Source organism: Lissotriton vulgaris, chromosome 1_2, assembly GCF_964263255.1.
Source record: "Lissotriton vulgaris chromosome 1_2, aLisVul1.2, whole genome shotgun sequence".
Taxonomy (NCBI): domain Eukaryota; kingdom Metazoa; phylum Chordata; class Amphibia; order Caudata; family Salamandridae; genus Lissotriton; species Lissotriton vulgaris.
In genome coordinates, this window is record NC_141686.1 from 36,746,628 (window position 1) to 36,767,870 (window position 21,243).

The window sequence follows — 21,243 nt, forward strand, 5'->3', positions numbered from 1 at the left end:
GTGAGAGAGGAGAGGAAATGAAAAGGAGTGAGAAAGCAAAGAAAGGGACGAGAGGGGAAGTGAAGTAGGGGGACTGAAAGAAGGTGAGTGTGGGGAACGAGAGTGAGGAGAAGTAGAGTGAACATGGGGAATGTGGATAAGTGAAGAAAATGTAGTAAAAGAACGGTGGTGTGGAAGGGTAAGAAAAGACTGACGCAAGCCCTTTCACCAGGTGTAATGTATGCAAAGGGGGCATATTGACGCAAGAAAGGGTCGTAGAAGTGACGCAGTGATATCTATGAGATTTCACTGTGTCACTTTTAGGACACCATTGCGTCAAAATCTTGCGCCTGCCTCACAGCAGGCGTAAGACTGATGCAGGCCTTTTCACATGGGGCTGGCCCCGTGTGAAAGGATGCATTGCTGGAGTTGAATCACTTTTGTGACACACTCCAGCAATGCATCACTACCTCTAAGCACTTTAAATTATTATTTTACTGTTTCACTGGGTTTTTAACATGGTACGCTCCCCGGTGCGTGTATCGGGCGCTCCCCCCGCGCAAATCGGGAAAAAAAAATGTTTTGCCCCGCGGGGCCCTTTTATGGCCCCCACATCAAACCTAGGGGATCAGGGGGGGTCTTCTCTGCCCCCTTATGGTCATTTCCCCCTTTGTTTTTGCCTCCTCTTGTGTCTCGATCTTACCGAGACAAGATGGCGGCCGCTCCGGACTGTTTCGAATGTTTACAGACACCCGAGAGCCAATCAGCTTTCCGCGCGCAAGTCGCGTAGCGCGCCCGGAGCGCTCCCCGGTGCGCGGCCATAGATATATATATTTTTTTTAACCTAAATTACTCAAAATCCACTGGAGCACATATCTTGAGACATAGCAAAGGCACATCGGGCTACCAGTCCCTACAATTTTGCCAAGTTTGGTGGAAATCCATTCAGCCGTTCGGGCTAAAAGTGAGGTTGACCGCCCTATGGAAATTAACATGGGGAAAACACGTTTTGGGACCCCCCTTTTATCTCGGCCCCCGCTTCACGAATCCCCCCTAAACTTTCAGGGAAGGACCGGAGCGTGGCGAGTCAAATTTGAGGAAATTTTCAGGCAGATTCCTCAACCGACGCCAAAGTTATTCACAATAGAATGTTGAGATTTTGCATTGAAAATAATCCTAACTATAACTACCTACTGGCGACCGCCAGTAGGTAATTATATATATATATATATATATATATATATATATATATATATATATATATATATATATATATATATATATATTACCTACTGGCGGTCGCCAGTAGGTATATATAGTTAGGATTTTTTCTCTATGGAACTTTTAAAAATTCGATGTCTAATAACTTTGGCGTTTGTGGACGGAATCGGCTGAAATTGTCAGGAAAATGGCACATTTTGTTTCTGAGCAGACCCTGAAAATTTGGGGGGGTTCCGTCAAGGGAGGGCCGAGAAAAAAGGGGGGTCCCAAAACGCGTTTTTCCCATTCATTTTTCCATAGGGCCTTTGGCCTCACTTTTAGCTCGAACGGCTGAATGGATTTACACGAAACTTGGCAAAATTATAGGGACTGTTAGCCCGATGTGCCTTTGCTGGGTCTCAATATATGTGCTCCAGTGGATTTTGAGAAATTAACGTTTAAAAAAACAGATATCTGTGACAGCGTCCCAGATAGCGCACCAGATCACGTACTTTTCGCGTAACGGAGCTTTGCGTAGCGAAGCTGATTGGCTCTCCGGTGTCTGTCAACATTCTAAACAGTCCGGTGCGGCCGCCATCTTGTCTCTCGGTAGGATCGAGAGACAAGAGGAGGAGAAAAACGAAGGGGGAATTTAATGAAAGGGGGCAAGGTAGATCCTTCTTGACCCCCTAGGAATGATGGGGTTATTAAAGGGTCCCGTGGGGCAAATAATAAAAATTTTATTTTTCGCGGTAGAAGCGCTTCTCGGTTCGCGAACCGGGTCGCAAACTGGTAGCGAAACGTGAATTCGCCATTTTGTGTTTCGATTTAATTAAATTACTAGGTATAAGGGGGTACGGGAGACTTATCCTGACCCCTTATGTTTTCTGAGGGTGGCTGAGGAGGCTCATATATGTTGATACATGTCTTCCAGCGGCTGTGCGTGAGCGTTTTTTTTTTTTTGCTGCGTGACGTCTGTTAACGTTCGATTCGATGGAAATCAGGAACTGTTGACCGCCATTTTGTCACTGCGAGTAAATATTTTGTTAAAAATAATTGTTATAAATTAATCTTTATTGATAAACATTGTCTGCGCCATCTTGCCTTTTTTGCAATGCCACACTTTTGTTGAGCACGGCAGCCATTTTAGATGCCTTGACCAGACCTACTCTCTGCACGCCGCCGATCCTCAGCATGGCTCCCCACCCTCGCAAGCATCTCCCCCACGCACTGGTCACCCCCGCTCTCTCTCTCATGCATGAGCCAGAAACCTCCTCCCATCTGCGCTGTTCTTCTCTGAGAATCACACCCTGTGCCCGCCCGACACCTCCCTTTCACCCTATTCACTACCGCACCCTCTGACACTCCTCTTCCTCTGTGTCCGATTGTCCAGGCCGGTCCCAGGCTATCACCTAGCCCTGCAGGTGTAGTTTATGGCCCCAGCTGTAGAGAATCACCCCTCTTCAAAGGAGTTACAGTAGATCAAGGCCCCCACCCGATGAGATCCGTCACACCACACGTGTTCCTACTATCTGATAACCATCCTGTATTGTGCTTGGGGAGGGGATTCTCACTGTGAGGGTGTGTGGGTCCGAGCCTGAAGCGGAAGATTACAGGGATGCCTCTTTGTACATCAAAGTTTTTACAATTATGTGTCACATTAAAAATATATAGCACTCCAACAAAGTAGTAGGATTATAACATTTTAATAACTTATAAATATATACAACGCAACAAAAACAGTAAATACATTTAAACATTTTTTTTAAAAAGAAGCAACAATGGTCAGTAGCTGTGTTTTGTGCGAATAGTCCCAAGGCAGCACAACATGCTGAGTTCTGGACGGCACCCAGGTGATGTTACCTGGGTGCCGCACTGGTTTTTGGTATCCTACAATGCAGCTCCGAAAAACGGCGTGGGGCGTCCCGGGTGGTGCGGGGGGAGGCCTCGTCAGTAGCGGTCTGTTGTGCGAATAGTCCCAAGGCAGCAGAACGCGCTGAGATGTGGATGGCAACCAGGTGATGTCCAGTAAGTTGCCGCACTGGTTTTGGCATCCTACAATGCTGCTCCGAAAAACGGCGTGGGGCGCCCCGGGGGGAGGGGGGGAGGCGGCGTGAACGGGCCTCCCCAGGTGGAGGCTCGTCTGCTGTACTGGGGCGCCCCTTTACCGTTTCAGTTGCCATTCCGCCCGCTTTTGCTACACTGTGCCTCATCCTCCATTCAGCTGTTTATCGCCCGCTCTTGCGGCTACAGCGTCTCGCTCACCATGTAGTTGAATTGCGCCCACTCTTGCGGTGCAGCGATAGGCGGCTGCCACAGGACTCTTAAAATGGCGGACGGCTCTTCGGATTTGGGCCTGGTCCACTAAAATGGCCCTGGGACACCTTGGAACTCGGATGTCCCCTGAGCCTTGAAGATTTTACAAAAGTCTTGGGGGCCCCCGACTCCTGCAGGCTTCCGGTGGGGAGCGGCTGCCATGATTGCTCGCGGAATGACCACGACGGAGCCACGAGATGGTGGTGCTCTCATGCTGACGCCAGCTTCAGTCTGAAACATCCAGAAACAAGGTGGGGCTTTCATCGTTTGGGAAAAAAAAATGTTTTAATCCAATGAAAAGTGTTATTTTTAGGTCATATGATCAAGCCTTCTATCATTAGGAAACCAAAAGTAAAATGAACCAATGAAAAGTTTTATAAACAAGTCACATGACCTGTTATGCTTACGTTACGCGCTGCTATAAAAAGCGTAGAAAATCCGTTGGCACGTGAGGCGGCGTCCGTAGCGGACCGATGTGCGAATAGGCCGAAGGCAGCACAACGCGCCAAGATCCGGATGGCACCGAGGTGGTGTTCAGCAAGTTGCCGCACTGGTGTGGCCATCCTACAATGCTGCGCCGAAAGTCGGCGTGGGGCGGCCCATTGGCCTGTGAGGTCGCGTCAGTCAGTGGGGGCTGTTTGAGGATCTGACTGCATTGGAAAGCAATGTGATGCTGTGCGTCGCCCCCAAGATGGAGGCTCCTCGGCTGCAGTGGGGCGCCCCTTGGTGTTTCACTCGCTATCCAGCTGAGTTGCGTCCGCACTTGCGGCTACAGTAGGCCGAAGGCAGCACAACGCGCCGAGATCTGGATGGCACCGAGGTGGTGTCTAGCAAGTTGCCGCACTGGTGTGGCCATCCTACAATGCTGCGCGGAAAGTCGGCGTGGGGTGCCCCGTTGGCTTATGAGGTGGTGTCAGTAGCGGACCGATGTGTGAATAGGTCGGAACCAGCACAAGGCGCCAAGATCCGGATGGCAAGTCCTGGATGTTGGGTGCCATAGTTGAGAGTTCTGAGCAGTGCTTGTAACACTGTCTGAAGCTTATTTGCACCTGCTGCAGCCTCACTATTGCCCTGGTGTGGCCAAAGATCGCCCATGACCTAGGCGGCCGGCTCCCGAGGTCCGGCGGAACTTTTTTCCTTTTCCTTTCTGCATCTTGTCCCACAATCCGTTTGACCTGAAGACACGACCAGGTCCCTGAATGTGTGCAGGGGGACGCTATTGATTGAATCAAAATGGCGGCTTCACACAAAGCTGACTCAAGCGTTGCTGGTGATGCTATACAGACAAAAACTGGTTTTCAGTTTGTACATTCTTCAGGATTTTTCCATCCAAGGCTGGTTGAGAGTTTGTAGAACAATGGCTTTAGATCTTGCCCTCCCCTCTTTTGACTGTTGGTTCTTGTTGCCTATCTCTTCTGTGGTCATTTAACTGAACCTTTTTTGACTGCCGAAAGGGGTTCTGGTCCGACCGCTGGTTGGTGGAGACATTTTGACTATATCCTGGACCTGCCCGGCCTCGCCCAAAATGGCGCCGGTATAAATGGGACTCGTAACTCCTTGTTGTGTACTGGTTGCACATCCTTGTTATCACGAGATACGTATGCAGTTTTGAAGCACATGGCGGGCGGGGACGAGAATTGATTGAATATTTCGACATCCTTATTGATATTAAGTTCTGATGTGTTATTGATTACTGTACTATTGTAAGTTCGAATTAACGTCACCCATGGTACTTGCCCGCAAATGTATATCTAGAATATTTTATTGTAAGTGGCCCTGTCGTATTTGAATTACAAAATGTACGTCCACCGATTCCGCAACTGTTAGGCACCTTAGTTCTTGCAACCTAATGGCCCGCACGTTACGTTCCTCTACAGTGTAAATGTCTCCTCATCATATACGATTCTAGTTTGCTTCGTGGCCGGCCCACGTGGTTATAGGCCCGTATTTGTATACTGACATTTTCACAATAAAGGTTTTTAAAACAAAACATGGTAGTAGTATTTACATTGGCAAAGTTTTTAATTTTAGTCACTGTTTTCGAATCAGTAAAAGGCAAGTGAAATAAAGCAGTCCAATTACATGACGGATAAAAGGTATAATACGCAGGAACGCAGTTAAGATACATGGTCAAGGGCTGTTGTGTTTTTTACTCCTGCAACATAAAGTGATCGATAAGAATCTGATATTCAGGCGTATCGGCGACTAAGACAGCAGGCCGAGCATCTTTTGCTCAACGGCTCCGTCATGGGACGAAGAAACGCCCTTTTGCTAGAAAAAGGAATATATTTTACTTGCAGGACAGTTGTAAATTTTCCGGGAAAGTACATTAGCCTGGAACATTATAACATATATGTTTAAGAAAAAATAATGTTCGAAAGCAATAAAAAGCATAATTTTTAGGTCATATGACCAAGCCTTTCATCATTAGAATAACAAAAGTAAAATGAACCAATGAAAAGTTTTATAAACAAGTCACATGACCTGTTATGCTTACGTTACGCGCCGCGCCGCGCCCCGGATCGCTTCCGGGAAGCTGCGCTTCGCGCACCGGAGCACTTCCGGGTGCGCTAGCGCGGCGTGTCATATAACGCATTACGCGACAACGTAGGTCCAGAATATAGTCAAAATGTCTCCACCAACCAGCGGTCGAAACACAACCCCTTTCAGCAGTCTAAAAAGTTCTGTTAAATGATAACAGAAGGGACAGGCAACAAGAACCATCAGTCAAAGAGGGGAGGGCAAGTTCTTCCCTACCAGGTCACGTTGGGGCGCTACAGGAACTGATCGAATTGGTAGTCTACAGTGTTTCTGGATGTTTCAGATTGAAGCTGGCGTCAGCATGAGAGCACCACCATCTCGTAGCTCAGTCGTGGCCATTCCACGAGCAATCATGGCAGCCGCTCCCCACCAGAAGCCTGCGGGAGTCGGGGGCCCCCAAGACTTTTGTAGAATCTTCAAGGCTCAGGGGACGCTTTCGAGAATGGGGCCCAATCCCTAGCAGACAAGCGTCCGAGTTCCAAGGTGTCCCAGGGCCATTTTAGTGGATCACGCCCAAATCTGAAGAGCAGGCCGCCATTTTGAGAGTCCTGTGGCAGCCGCCTATCGCTGCATCGCAAGAGCGGGAGCAACTCAACTACATGGTGAGCGAGACGCTGTAGTCGCAAGAGCGGGCGGTAAACAGCTGAATGGCGGAAGAGGCACAGTGTAGCAAAAGCGGGCGGAATGGCAACTGAAACGGTAAAGGGGCGCCCCACTACAGCGTGTCTTCAGGTCAAACGGATTGTGGGACAAGGTCCAGAATGGAAGAGTCATCAAAAGGCAAAAAGTTCCGCCGGACCCCAGGAGCCGGCCGCCTATGTCGTGGGCGATCTTAGGCCACACCAGGGCAACACGACTTGGGGAGGGGGCAGGAGCCAAGCGCCCCCTCCCAGTCCGCGCCACCACACCGTATGTTGAAAATCTGAAGCCATCGTTCTACAAACTCTCAACCAGCCTTGGATGGAAAAATCTTGATGAATGTACAAACTGAAAACCAGTTTTTGTCTGCATAGCATCAGCAGCAATGCTTGCTATCAGAGTGCATGAGTTTCATGCTCGATCGATTGAGCTAGCCGGATCAGGCAACAAAAAGTATAAAATAGTTATGTAAATAGTTATTTAATAAAATGTTTTACCCTGTTACTTTGCTGGTGTGTTGTATATATTTATAATATTTGCATAGAGTTTATCGTTATTTTGGGCGGGGTGGGTGGCGGAGCCGAGCTGTCTTGCAGCCCTCATGGTGTGGAGCTCAGTTCATCTCACTATTTTCGTATTTCTCATGAAGGGTTGTTCCTAATGTTTCTATTTTAGCGAGGTCAAAAAGAGATCCCATTAGTGGCCTACTGATTTTGCTCGATTACTTTTGTTTTTTTACACGATTTTTCACTATCTGCAAAGACTAAACAGAGTATTGCGACTTTGTGCTTGTTTGTAAATAGAGAATGAACCAAAGAGAATCAATTCTAAAACAGTAAATGCTTGGATAACAATCAATCAAATGGAGAGACAAGCAGGCACGACGGATTACAACGGGGGCAAAGGCCTGCGTTAACTAGCCTTCACTTTCTGCAAAGAGAGAGTACTGCTAAGAGAAAAGAGGGGGTGGGGGGGCAGCGTTCAAAGCACATCAGCGTGCATAAACACGAAAAAGTTTTTACCTATCACGTACTTGACATTTGACAGCTTTTGATATTTGCTATTAAAAAACCATTGAAAGTCACTGAAAGAACCGTAGGTTTTAGCATATATATAGTTAGGGATTAGCATTTACAAAACCTTAATTTACTCGCACAAAACCATAGAAATTCGCATATATAGTTAGATGCAATAACTATATATCGCGCACACGCAACCCACTGCTGATGATGTCACATAGTACATCATTCATGACATGGTCAGTGACATCACTGATGACATCTCAAATGACATCATTCATGACATGGTCAGTGACATCAGTGATGACATTTCAAATGACATCACTTGTAAAATCACTGATAACATCTCATTTGTCATTACTGATCACATCACTGATGATATTCATGTGATAATACGATCAACCTCTTCAGACTCTAATATAACCTTAGATACAATCAGTGTAAACAGACTCTCACAGACTGTCACTCATCCATGGAGTTACTCACACATCTAGTCAGTCATGCAAAGAATCAATCACACCTCCATTTCCTCAACTATACAGTTATACACACCTTACTTAATCAAACATATACTAACACATATTTACTCTCTTATACAATCCCTGATACAAGTTCATAATGATCCATACAGCCACTCACACATTCACTGGCTCTTATGCACAGTTATTTATATATGTCAACTCTTACATGTACTGTGTTTTACATATGTAGTTACTTTGACATGTAGCACTGAGATATCCATTCACTCACCAATACACTCATGCACACAGTCAACCGCCCATACAGCTGTTTTCACATGCTCTTTTTAACCCATACATCTACTGAATCAACTTCTCACACATCTATGCACAGAGTCACACACCTCCCAGCCACCCCCACACACACAGTCTACCATACAAATATTTGGGCAACCAATCAATAACCCATATAGTTACTCATATAGCTACTGATCAACACATGCAGCAGTTTACAGAACTACAGTAATAATGATGCACAAATTAAGACAGTTTAGTCACTAACCCATGCACTCAGTGAGACACATCTAATCATTCTCTCATACAGTCAGTCATGCACCTACTAAATCCTTCATCCAAACACTTATACATCCACTCATTCTTCAATATGTAAGACATATTTTAACTTTACAGAAACATACAGTCACTGGATGTTGTCATTTGAGATGTCATCAGTGATGTCATCAGTGATGTCACTGACCATGTCATGAATGATGTAATATGTGACATCATCAGCAGTGGGTTGCGGGTGCGCGATATATAGTTATTGCATCTAACTATATATGCGAATTTCTATGGTTTTGTGCGAGTAAATTAAGGTTTTGTAAATGCTAATCCCTAACTATATATGGGCTAAAACCTATGGTTTTTTCAGTGAATATATATATATATATATATATATATATATATATATATATATATATATATATATATATATATATATATATATACACACACACACATACATACACACACATACACAAACCGACTCAATGTTGCTTTATTGTGCAGTATGTACCATGTTCATGGATTTATGGCTTTTGGCCTGGGCTGCTGTTTGTATGAGAGTGACCAAGTATGGGGTCTGGACTCTATTCAAATGTAGCCAGAGTAGAACACAAGCCCCTCCAGGCTCACTGTTCCATTCTCTGGCACATATTTCATGCCATATAGCCAAATCGTGTCTGGGTTCTGCACTCTTGGGAAAAGGTGTTGGCCTAATTACTTCTAGGCATATTGTTCAACCCATCACCGCTTCAGGTGTGATATCATATCCTATGAAGATATCCTGGTTCCTGTATTGCCATCACTCCCACTTACTTCATGTGAGTGGCTGTGCAGGCAACTAATTTAGCATCCCATCCTTTCATTGTAATAGTACTTCCACTTTAGTGGTGCTGGTCCTACGGTCGTCTTCCTATCACATTTCAAAGCAGGGCATTCAGATTTGGTCAGTATTTCCTGGCTGTCATGGTGATGGGGCAGGAATTGTAAGACGAGCGACACCCCACAAATTCAGGACTGCAATATATACTATACTAATTCACCACTAATCCTTTATGGGTTCCAGAGTAGTGTGCTACTTGCCAAAAAAGAGCTTCACCACCACAACAGGGGTAGCAAGCGCTATCTAAATGCAAACCTGTTCCCTCTTCTATCTCTCCACTATCCTTCTCAATCCAAATAACTAACATATCCACCACTCAGATTACTTTCACATTTCACTATACTAATTCACCACTAATCTTTTATGGGTTCTGGAGTAGCATGCTACTTGCCTATAAAGCTCTTTGACGTGCTATATAAATGGAATTACAATACAATAAGACAGGTAGGATAGCTCCAACTTTATAATATCAATACACAACAATTTTAGGGAGGGAAATTCACAGACTTTTGCTAAGGGATAATATGGAAGACCCTCAGACAAGAGAATCAACCAACCCTACGTTTGCTAGCTCACATACTATTAAAGGCCTGTACTGTCAAACCATATTTAACTTCACTCTGTATAGTTCTAAAGTTTGTACAATAAAACGTTTGCACATTTAAAAAAATATGTACGGACCTTCAATTGGATCAGTAGTGGATATATGCCAATTTTGTGATGCACTAACCAGTGTCTCCAACCCTAAATCAGGCCCCAAATATTAATGAGTTTATTTTTTCCTGTTGTGGGCATGCCAGGTTTGCCAGGCGGGGCTGCTCTGCTGACAAAGCAGGGGAGGGAAGGGGCTGGTTGGATTTCACTCCCTAAGTGCGCATGAATGTTTGGTCGGCCCTCTCGGACTGGCCAAACATTCAAGCGCACTTAGCATGTTCCCCACCCAGGCTGCATTACAGCCTTAGTGGATAACATGCCCATGCTCCCTCTCCCCGTCGCAGCGCCGAACTACAGTGCTCGGGCCAATCACAATACTGCATAACAGCATTCTGACTGACTGAAGGTAGCCTTAGCTTGGGTGCTTTGTGCCCTGGCCGGCGAGATGGGACAAGGAGGAAGCGGCAAGATAGTAAGTTTAATTTTATTTTTAATTTACCCCTTGTCCCCCACCGATCTGTGCTGGCCCCCACTGAAGTGCGGTAATCGGGGGCTTAAGCACCACAGCATCCACTGCTGGAAAGGGTGAAATGACCTGGGGGTGACCTGTCTCATCAAGCTTACCACCAAAAAAAACAAAAAAGTGCTTGAAGCGGTCACTGATCCCCACAGTGGAGAGCATTCTAGCCATTGCCTTACCTGTCCTGGATGGGGAGCTTAACACCATGGAGGAGGGACAAGGGAGTATGTGGTTTTAACTTAAAAACTACAAATGTTGTTCTTAACTATTCTTTCAACTTATTAAGGTGTAGTGTAACATCAACAAACCCAAGGCCCTCATTTAGAGCCAGAGGTAGTTTTGCTGAATGTTTACTGTATCACACGCTGTGGCGTACCAACCACAGATGCCGACTTTGGAACTGGGGAAACAGGTTGGCGTCTCAGCGTCACCCCAACATCCTGGCGTTCTGGGCAGGTCACTTAATCTCCCTGTGCCTAAAAAAATGAATGTGTCCTTGTGTAATGTAACTAGTGCTCATGTAAAGCTCTCCAATTACCTTCAGGTTGGGTTTGTGCCATATCCCATCCGCCTTATTACAAGTGCCATTAGCTAAAATGCACTAGGGAAAAAAGCAATGGCACATCTGGAAATTTTGTGGGAGAGTTACCAGTCTGACAAATGTTAGATCAAGACATGCATAAAAAAAAAAATGTTGTTCTTGCAAGCACAATACAATATATTAGACTTTTCCCCAGATTTCAGTTTTGCTGGATAGCTATTTCATCACAAATATGAGAGATATCCCAACCACCTTATAAAATGTTAAATTACGCATAATGCACTCATAAGTGCATTAAAGCAGACAAGATCTAGAGCAGATATGTAACACAGTAATAATAAGCTTTACACTATGAATGCAGCTCAGTGACAATACTGCAGTTGTGACTTTGATGATGCCACAACCTGCCCTTGTAATGTGCTGGTCAAAACTTAAGTGATACAAGAGAAGTGGTTCTGTCAAGAGTGAGGCAATTTCTTAGAACATATACATGAATATGGTCTGTTGCTTCATACCATAAAGGAAAACATTCAATGAACAATTTTTTAAAGACACAACACCTTTCTTTGGTTTTCAAGAGTTGTTTCTTATTTTGCAAATATCGCTAAGATTTATGCAGCATCTGTCCAAAAGCAAGAAGATAAAGAATCATACATAAAGTGCAAGGGTTTTAAGTGACTAGAAAGTATGTGTGACATGTGATTTATAGAGGGATCAAAACACATGGCATAAATTATATTGAAAACATAGATAATCATCAGTTCATATGAGTTACATTGGTTACAACAAAATATATTCTTTTGATTTGCGTATTGTAAGTCTTCACGGACAAATTTATGTAAATAACATTGACGTTTCGACCCTGGGAAGTGATGCACACATAATTGCAACCAGGGCGGGTCTTCATCAGGACAACAAGGTGGGGCGGACAGCCTGAATGGGATTGTTATAGCGTATTCATTGCGCTATCTGGGTACAAAGTGTCAGCCGACACCAGTCTGTAATTCCTTTGAAAGTTCGTTAGGTAATCGTCCGGCAGGTAAGTATGTTGAACTTCACCAGCCGGTGAAGAGTATAGGGGAGTGCCGCAGCGGCGATCACTTATGGGAGCGGAGAAAGACGTCCGAATCCGTCATCTCGTGGCGATGAATGGCGAAACGTAAGGGCCTGATTTAGAGTATGGTGACAGTGCTTTAAATAGGGAAAAAGCGGTGCAGGTACTCTTAAAATGAGCTAGGAGTGTAGCAAGTGGGCGGGGCTAAGGACAAGAATATAACACTTCTACTATGTGTCCGATTACTTATATATTTTTAAGTGCGCAATCACAAACAAGCAGCAAAGCTCACACAAAGCATTACCAGAATTTCCTTTAAAATACCTCTCTAGTGTTTGGATTCTCTCCCTCTTTCACTCGCTTTTCTCACTCGCACACAAACAAGCAAGCAAACACCCAGACACAAGCAGACAGACACCCATTCAAAAGACTCAGGTGGGATAAAGGCCATTTACACTCCTTAGCTCCAGATAGTATCTCCGAACAAATACGAACCCTATATGAAACGGAAAAAATAAAATAAAAATCTTGTTAAGTTCTAAAAAGTCAAAACGGGCACAGCAAAACAAGATGTGAACAATAAAGAAATGTGTGGCGTGCTTCAGAAGTATCACTCACTGTTCAAAGGGTGTGAAACAACTGTAGAAAATGGAAGCGTCACCCAGCTTGGGGGGCGTCCTTCTGAGCAACGCAATGACCCACGACGACACCGGGGTGGGATCTGAATGATTGTTATCCTTATGTGAGAAGATGTTTGAATAAAGTTTGTGAATGTATCCAAGAGCTTAATTTATTTCCATTTCTATATTGTAATTTTCAGATCGATCTTATAGATATCCAAATACATCCGTTAAAGTGAAGCAATCTCCGCGAATCTACCGATGCATTTCGGGCATCGTAGTGCCCTTCGTCAGGGAGGATTGTCTAAAGAGTAAGGATAACATGAGTAAGGCCACTCATCAGATGAATTGCTAAGTATCACGCTGTGCAACATGCGAATAAACGATTGTGCGTATATTAGTGCGAATGAAAGGTCGATCCAACGTTTATTGGATTCTGGTGTTAAGCTGATGCTACTCAGGTGAACCTGCATCATACCGCATTAATGTGTGTAAAAATAAAATAGCTAAATCGGAAGTCTAAAGTGTTGCGTTATACAACATGGTCTGCCTTTTCTAAACACTTTCACACAATTTAAGAGTTTTTCCGGTAACAGGTCAATTTCAAATTTGGTCTCCAGAAACCAAGTTATTTAAGTTACACAGTGAAGAAGTAAATACAAGACTACCATTTACAAAAAAATGGGGCAGCACGTGGACACAATAAACGGGGGATTAAGTGGGTCTCATTCAGAGCCCTTTTTTCAAAACGCCAAAGTCGTCCCCTTTAGTTTATGTAAAATGTGACGCCAACAAAATCTGCTGGTATTTATCACGAATCCTAATCACGATGTACTAGGATACATTTAATCTAAACAAAAAATGAGATACCGCACTTGCGTCGGAAAATCGTAATACGACTAAAGATTACATTTTAAGTACTTAGGTGCCCAAACAAATCATAAACCCACGCGCACAAAGTACACGACGCACTGTGTAGTTGAACCTTTCATCCCACCATCCATCCGTGCCCCGAGCCTTCAAACACGATGCGCAAAAACTACCTGCTTCAAAGCAAGCGGACTGACCCGTTAGGTAAACGGAACATACACATGAATCAATCAAAGATTAACCGACTGCAGGTCAGTAGGGGAACCAGGGAAACACGACGAAGAAACACGAACTGAAATACCTACAAGCGCCACTGTTACAGGATTCATTCAGGGTGCCCTCAATCATTTGCATGTCCCAGTCGCGAGGGCACCTTGCAGTCATTAGCGCGCGGGTTGACATCAAGCGCCCTTCGTGGTCAAAGGAGAGGCGGGACCACAGCAGACACTGATCCGCGGGGCGGGGCCGGAGCCCAGTGACGTCACCGAATGCCCAGGGGATCTTGATCAACCTCTACCTATCCACATTGCCCTAGACGTAACGTACTTGGATGAGCCCTTTACCTTATTTTATTTCTTTTTATTTTATTTATGCGTTTTTATACAGCGCGGACTTTACCCGAAGGTGTCAGAGCGCTTCACAAAAGGAACAGTAATGATACACGAGGCGAAGATTACAAGTGAACAAAGTACAACAGCAAACATTTAGTTACATGAGGCAAAAGTGACAAATGTGAGCAAACAAAATACAAGAGGTAGCAAACGGTACAATTATAGAAGGAAAAAGTGACATCTGTGCAGGTTACAAAGGTATTCAAAGTACAAGTAGTGTTATAACGCTGCAATAAATGGTAGACACTCAAACACAAGAACAATCGTTACGTAGGCAATGGTGGCACTTGAGCAAGTATCTAAAGCAAACAAAATGTAAGAGGTAGCAAACAGTGTGTTACAAGAGAAAAGTGGCATGTGCATGTTACAAAAGAGTACCAAACACAGGTAGAAGGATAATGCTGCAATACTTGGCAGACACTCAAACACAAGAACAAACGTTATGTAGGCAATGGTGGCACTTGTGCAGGTCTCTAAAGCAAACAGAATATAAGAGGTAACAAACAGTGTGTTACAAGAGAAAAGTGGCGTGTTAATGTTACAAAAGAGTACCAAACACAGGTAGAAGGATAATGCTGCAATACTTGGCAGACACTCAAACCACAAGAACACACTGGGAAGGCACTTCCATAGTCATAGAGAAGAGAATTTTCTATAATGGAAAGTCTTCCTTCAGGTAATAGAGAGGGCGTGAATTAAATTTGGAAGTGTCTTTGAAGGAGGAGAACCTTGAGGTCAGTTTTGAAGGCCAGGGTGGAGGTGGTGTTCTGGAGCTGAAGCGGAAGTGAGTTCCAGATTCTCACTGCGTTGCCTGAAAAGGATTGGGCCATCGATCTTTCCTTCTTGAAAGTGGGAGGTTCGATCAGTACATTTTCCGCATTACGTGATGGTCTAGAGCATAGATTCTCACAAACATTTTCCGAGGGGCCGCAACGTCTGATCTGTGGTGAGCCAGAGGGCCGCAATGATGCTGACAGGATGGGAGTGGGTATTTGTGGGTGATTAAATGTTGCAGGATACTTTATTAGATTATTTTCCTTTACACCAGTTAGCTTGTACATAAAAGCTTTCCCATTTATTTAACATCTTTCTGAATGTTAGAGCTGTCAGCATCCCAGTGCTGCTGTTAACCCGGGGGCCCCATGAGAAGGTTAGGAGGGCCGCATGCGGCCCCCGGGCCGTACTTTGAGTATCACTGGTCTAGAGCCTCCAGAGAGTTTCAGTTTATTCGCCAGGTAGCGAGGACAGGAGGAATGCAAGGCTGTGTGGGTGATACAGGAGGTCTTGTAGATAGATCTTGCCTCGATGGGAAGCCAGCAGAGGGTGGATAACATGGGTGTGATGTGGTCGCTTCTTTTGGCCCCAAAAATGAAACGAGCTGCTGAATGGAGAACAGATTTAAGGGGGGACAGATGGATTTTGGGAGGCCAGTAAGACGAGAATTGCAGTAGTCAAGTCTGGAGAGGACCAGCGATTGGACCAGTGTTTTAAGGTCTTGCTCCGGGAAGAAGCGACGAATTCCCCAAAGAAGCCGCAGTTGGTATCGAGCAGACTTTGCAATGGAATTGATGTGGGAGATTAAATTGAGTTTTTTGTCGAGTATGACACCAACGGATTTTGCGCTGTCGACAATGATGGTTTTATTGTCAAGTAGATTCATCTGATCCATCCATGATTGAACCGGGGGAGGAGAAAGCGAGGAGGAGAGGAGGAGGAATTCAGTTTTGGAGGGATTCAGAATCAGTTGATGAGTTGACATTTAGTTTTGAATGGAGTCGGGAGTAGAGTATAGGATGGAGAGATCGTGAGTGGAGGCAACCTTGAGGTAGATTTGAGTGTCATCCGCATAGAGATGATAGTGGATCCCGGATTTACTTAGGAGATTTCCCAGAGGTTCTAAATAGAGATTGAACAATGTGGGTGCAAGTATAGAGCCTTGAGGAACACCATGACCTACCGCCAAAGGAGACAAAAGACTGTTCGCTATTTTGATCATTTGGGATCTGTCGGAGAGGAAAGAAGCAAACCATTTACGCACAGTGCCCTCCATGTCCATTCTCTGTTGAAGAGTGTTGAACAGAGTGTTGTGGTTGACAATGTCAAAGGCTGTAGAAAGGTCAAGGAGAATTAGAAGACAAGACCCTCCCGAATCAAGTATCTGCAGAGCGTCATCAACCACTTGCAGCAAGGCTGTTTCAGTGCTGCAGTTTTGGATGAAGCCAGACTGAAAATTATCAAGAAGATCATTGTCCTTGATATGACGAGAGAGTTGTTTAGCTACACATCATTCTGTGATCTTCACAAGAAAGGGTAGGTTGGTGATGGGGTGGAAGTTGTTGAGGTTATTCGCATCAGCAGTGGGTTTTTTAAGGAGAGGGGTGACCTGCCCAGTTTTGAAGGAGACAGGAAGGGAGCCTTGACTGAGGTAGAGGTTGACCTGAGTGGTCCAATAAGAAAGCGAATGGGTATAGAAGTTGATGACAATGGCACTAGGGATGGGGTGCAGGGAATGGTTGGAGGGCTTTGTTTTCCGGATGCAATTGAGGAGGGCATCTTCAGAGATGGGGTCAAAGTTCTGCCAAATGGCTAAGGATTTGCGCTCCTCTGGAGGGGTAGGATGAGCGACCTGATTCGCCAGTGATTTCACTTTTCCATCAAAGAATATAGCGAAATCTGCTGCTTTCTTTGTAGAATCCTCCATCTTGGAGGTTGGGGGAGAGCAGTTAGGATTCTTGATGAGATCGAATAGTTTTTTGGGTCTATTTTTGGCTGAGTCAAGGATGGTTCTGAAGTGCGACGTTTTTCCAAGGAAGATGTGCTTGTGGTACTTGGAAGCGTGGCCAACTTATCGGTGGAGGGCGCATGGCTCCATTGTTTCTCCAGGAATTTAAGGTGCTTCCTTTCTTCATAGAGGGATTTGTTGAACCAAGGTGATGAGGGAGTGGGCTTTTGCTTTGGAGAGGAGCGACGTTATTGATGTTGACTCCAAGGACTGTGAGGCATTGGGAGGTTAGTTCATCACCATCTAGGTTCGGGTCTAGCCTTGGAAGTGATAGCAAAGCTGATTCACAGAAGGAACCTATGTCAATATTTGTAGTGTTTAGGTTGGCCAAGAGTTATAGAGTGTGATAGGAGAAGAGAGAATGGAATGAGGAGGTGGTCAGACCAGTCTACATGGATAGGGGTAGCGATAGAAAGCATGCCTGCTTTAGAAATCACAAGGTCCAGGATTGATCCCTTAGAGTGTGTTGATTCTGTGCAGTGTTGGATAAGATCGTTTGTGGCGAGGAAGGTGGCCAGCAAATTTGCAGAAGAGTCTTGCGGTAACCCCCAGTGGAGATTGAAGTCAACCACGAAGGTCTGATTGTCACCTTGCGAGTATTGGTCGCTGATGAAGTCAGCGAGTTCCTCCATAAACGAAGGGCCACTACACGGCGGGCGGTAAATGGCATGGAATCTGAGGGGTGAGTGGTGGTGTAATTGAAGCTCAAGAGATAAGCATTCAAAAGTGCGGAAGGAGCTGATAGGAAAAGCCTTAAGTTGAAGGCAGTTTCTAAAGATGACTGCAACACCTCCCCCAACTTTTTCAATTCTGTCATTCCTAAGTAAAGAATAGCCTGTGGGTAGTAGGAGTCAAACATAGAGTGAGAGGTATCGTTGAACTAGGTCTCTGTGAGGAAGAGCATGTCTATGTTGTGAAGGGTGACGGTGTTGGAGATTTCAAGTTTGTGTTTGATTGCAGATCTGCAGTTGTGAAGCAGACAGCGCAGCTCTGTCAAGACTGTTTTGGTGACGGGGGCACTTGGGCTATGAAGGGTGATAGGGATATTGTTCTTATACAGGGATGGTCGGAGGGCTTTAGGTGGATGCTTGGTTCTGACAGAGGAGATGGTCGGAATAGTGTAGATAGTATGGTTACTAGGAGATGCAGGTTGGAGAGGTGGGCGTTCAAGGGTTTGTGTGAGTTGACGATGTTTGCATACAACAGGTTATGCTTGGCTATTATCGGGTGCGAGGTGCATCTCGTGGGAAGGTGAGAATTTTCCAAAGGAGTTGAGGTGTATGGAAAAGTGGAAATCTTGGAGCTTAACAGTGAAATGGAAGCTACAAGCAGGGAGATGGAGGTGATATGAGAGCCTAGCTTATTTTCCAGTGAGAGTAGGGCAGAGCACGGACGGTTGGGTGGCTCGATGGAAACAGGACGGGGTGAAATTGGTGGAGGAAGGCAGGGAGAGGTGGGGACAGGAGGAGAGTTGGGGTATAGTGTTCATAGGTGGGGAAAGGTGGAGGTTGAGAGCGGGAGTTGGTGTATCAGAGGTGAGGGGGAAGCTGTCTTTGTTGGCGTTGGAGAAAGGAAAGGAATTAAGGACATAATTAGGGGGAGATGGGTGCGGATCGAGGCGATAATGCAGAAGGAAAGGGGAGGACTGAGTGGAGTCATAAAAATGAAGGAGGTTTGGGAGGAAAAAGGGGAGGTGATTGGAGAGGTCCTGTCAGCTTGGAGAGGTGCCTGTGAGGGAACGGGCATCTGGCAGAGTGAGGGGGGTTGGGAGAAAGGGAACTTGAAGAAAGGAAATGGTTCTACTGGGCCCGAGGGAGGGAAATGGAAAGGGTTACCAAGGGGGGAAAGGGGGTAGCACAGCAATGCTGGAGGAGTAGGGGGAAGGAGAGAGATGCAATGGGTTTGCGGAGAAGTTGGGGTAAATAGCGAGGGGAGAAGGGGGTAGAGAAAAGGGGGAGAGGAAGGAATGAGGGGAGCATAGGGAAAGTTAACTGGGGGAGAGAGTTGGAGAAGAGGTGGACTACAAAGGGGGGTGGCAGGTAGGAAAATGGGGGAGGAGATGAGATTGGAGTACTGTAACGGTGCAGATTGGACGAGGATCGTATCAGCTAGAGGTAAGGCTGAGGAGATGCAGGAGGGGGCATACTGTGAGGGGGGAGGAATGGCAGAGGAGGGCATAGGGTGGAGGGAGGGAAGTGGGCCGACCTGTGCTTCTCGAGGGTGCAGCCTATTGGAGAGTAGGGACGTCAGGGGAGGAGAAAGGGAGTAGTGGGTGGAACAAGGTGAAGAGTCAGGGGTAAACCTGGTCGCAGAGGAGGGGAATAGGGAGGGGAAGAGGTGGTCAAAGAGAGAGAGACAGATGTCTTTGCCTTGGATCATGACAGTAGTATTATTATAGAGTGAGATAGTGAGGGAGCCGTTGAAACACGCGGAGGGGGAATTTTTAGTTGTTTCCTATGCGGGATAGAGGTGGAGGAAGAGGTGACGTTAAGGGAATTATATAAACTGGTGGACCAAGAGGGAGTGTCGTGAGTGAAGAAAATGAAATCGTTTTTGAGCCTCCCAAAACGACCATTGTAAAATTGATCAACAAAAAGGGAATCAGGGAAACATTCAATAGTGTTATGCTTCAATCGTTTTACTGAGGCTTTAGTCTGGCAGGGAGGATAGACGATTTTGTAGCAATTAATTCCAGCCTTAACTTGAGAGGTGGCCATTTTTGGAGAAAGAGGAGGAGGGTGGGGGTGATATGAGACGGGTGTCACTAGGAAAGTGGTGGTGAGGAGAAGTATAAGGACAAAAAGGGGGCACATATTCCAGACGTCGGGTGAAGATAGCTGAACTAATCTGATTAGGAAAAAGTTGTTACTTAAGAGCAGTAGAATATGGGGGGCTTGGAAGGCCCTGTGATTCCACTGGTATTTGTTGGGCCCTTCAACTAGGTATACATGTTGCCACCTGGCACTAGATAGTATTTACAAGGGATTTGTTAACATGTGAGAGGGCCAACTGGACCACTGTCAGAGGCATCACAAAGCAAATTTAGCAAAAGTAAAACAGATCATAGACGAACACCCAGTGACCATTGGTGATCACTGTGCTTAGCATCAGCATGTAACAAAAATCATATTTGGCCCCAACCGCATTGTACGCCCATAATCTCAACAGACTATTAATGGACCCAAACCTCCTAAGAATACTAACATTAGGGGCATAAGGCATATGGTGGAAAAAAATCTCACTAGCATAACCAGAATATGCAAGACAACCTCATCATCATAAACCACCTTAAGAGGTACTCAGAGCAGGGTGCGTAAATCATACTACATGAAAAATATTGCCTAGCAGCACATGATCGTAATAGGGCCTGGCCCCAACAAACCTCCTAGTCTCCCTGGCCAACTGGCCATCGCACAGTGGGGCTCAAATGCCCTGTATCCAGAATGTCTGGGCTGCTGCCAATGCAGCAAAAGTCAAAGGATGCGCACTTGTGCAAACCTAAGCGTTGCAGCTGGCACTAAGTGCTGCACAGCTGTGAGGGAATGGGGCGAAGGAGTGCATCTCACTCCTAACTCAATCAGACCTGTCCCCACAGATTAAGTAGCCTAAACGGTGCATCTGGCACTACTTGCTGCACAGCTGTAAAAAGGCCTAAACGGTGCAGCTTGCACTACTTGCTGCGCAGCTGTAAAAGGCCTAAACGGTGCATCTGGCACTACTTGCTGCACAGCGGTAAAAGGCCCAAAAGGTGCAGTTGGCAGTACTTGCTGCGCAGCTGCATGTTGATAAGCTCCATGTTGATAATGGGAGGGGGGCGGAGCTTGACCTACCAACACTGCTAACGAGGAAAGCGGACCAGACGAGGTATATCCATTACACCCCTCCCACCCACCCATTTCTAAGGTTTGGCCGACGGTTTTGGTATATATATATATATATATATATATATATATATATATATATATATATATATATATATATATATATATATATAT

At 45.4% G+C, this 21,243-nt stretch overlaps 1 protein-coding gene across 1 annotated transcript in view; it reads right to left on the reverse strand.

Annotated features, from left to right (window-relative positions):
• The window catches only part of LOC147733879 (uncharacterized), a 331,557-nt gene extending 317,334 nt beyond the window's left edge, over window positions 1-14,223 (reverse strand). Inside the window, 1 exon segment of the mRNA XM_086952781.1 lies at window positions 14,161-14,223. The gene's annotated coding sequence lies outside the window, so the exon portion shown is untranslated.
• Between the last annotated feature and the right edge of the window lie 7,020 nt (window positions 14,224-21,243).